The sequence below is a fragment of the Pipra filicauda genome, unplaced genomic scaffold (assembly GCF_003945595.2).
Source record: "Pipra filicauda isolate LSUMZ 115617 unplaced genomic scaffold, ASM394559v2 scaffold847_size67191_pilon, whole genome shotgun sequence".
In the NCBI taxonomy this organism is placed as follows: domain Eukaryota; kingdom Metazoa; phylum Chordata; class Aves; order Passeriformes; family Pipridae; genus Pipra; species Pipra filicauda.
This window is the reverse complement of record NW_024105028.1, coordinates 36,923-38,136: the sequence shown is the minus strand read 5'-3', so window position 1 is coordinate 38,136 and position 1,214 is coordinate 36,923. Positions and strand designations below refer to the sequence as shown.

The 1,214-nt window shown below is 63.2% G+C and overlaps 1 long non-coding RNA gene across 1 annotated transcript; it reads right to left on the bottom strand.

Moving 5' to 3' along the window:
• Positions 1–255: 255 nt before the first annotated feature.
• Positions 256–837, bottom strand: LOC120325133. The gene is made up of 2 exons (XR_005567003.1): positions 789–837; positions 256–396 (listed from the first exon to the last, which is right to left on the bottom strand). It is a non-coding gene; the product is annotated as an uncharacterized LOC120325133 (long non-coding RNA).
• Between the last annotated feature and the right edge of the window lie 377 nt (positions 838–1,214).

The following is a 1,214-nucleotide window of genomic DNA, read 5'->3' as shown; positions in this document are numbered from 1 at the left end:
CTCCTTTGATCCCCTTTCCCATCCCTCCCAGAGCACAGGGAAGGACTGAGGGGCCTTGGCTGATTGTCCCTGACCCTCCCCTGCCCCGACACCAAGCTGTGCTCCTTGGGGACGGTGCTTGGACAGCCCCAGTCAGACCCTGTTTCCCGCTGTGCCCCCAAACCACCGGGTGCCCCAGGGGACGTGGGAACACACATGGACACGGGAAGGCACCCGTGGAGGTGGGAACACACCCACCCAGACAGACACAGAGCATTTGTTTTGCTGCAGGGGTTTATTGATTCTTGCAGGGAAATTGCCAGGGCACCCAGGGGATCAGGGGGGTCCTCCAGGGATGATCATCTCCTCATGCCGCTGGAGGGGGCCAGGACACGGGTGTCACCACCACTTCCAGTCCTGAAAGACAGAGCCCCAAACGTCACCCCCGGTGTCCACAGGGACATGGCAGGGGCCTTGTCCCCAGCCCGTCTGTCTGCAGGGAGCTGGGGCAGGAGAAGGGAATTGGATGCTGAGATCCATGTGGCCCCAGAGCCCCTGAGCCCGGGATGCTGTGACACCTCCCCGAGCCCCTCCCTGCCCTCCCGGTGAGCCTGGGGGTCTGCAGAGCCCCCAGTGCAAGGCAAGGCTTGGGGGCAGCTCTGTCCAGCTGCCCCGGGACACGGAGCAGGGACAGCCCCCTGCGTGTCCCTCTGCTGTCCCCAAGCTCTGCCCACTGCAGAGGGCTCAGGGACCCCCCAGGGCCCTGCCAGGCTCCTTTGGGGGACTGAGGAGCCTCCCATATTTCTCACCTGGACATGCAGAGAGGCAGCCGAGTGTCACTCACGCAGCAGCTCCACCTGGTCAGCCACGGGGGGCTGGGGACAAAGGCAGGGTTAGAGACACACTGGGGTGGACTGGAACAAACTGGACTGGGACACACTGTGATGTACTGGGGCACACTGGGATGTACTGGGACACATTGGGCTGGACTGGGACACACTGGGATGCCGGGGAGGGTCGTGACCATGAGAGGGGAGGGTCTGTGCCCAGCAGAACTCGGGATACCCACCTCAGACCTCTTCACTCGATGGACATCCATGCCTCCCTGGAGAGAGAGTGTGAGGTGTCACTGGGGTGTTCCCAGGCCCAGGAGGGATGGGGGGACTACATTTCCCCCCATTTCCCACACTGGGGACATCCCCACTCCAGGACTTACCCCAACACATCCACCTCCT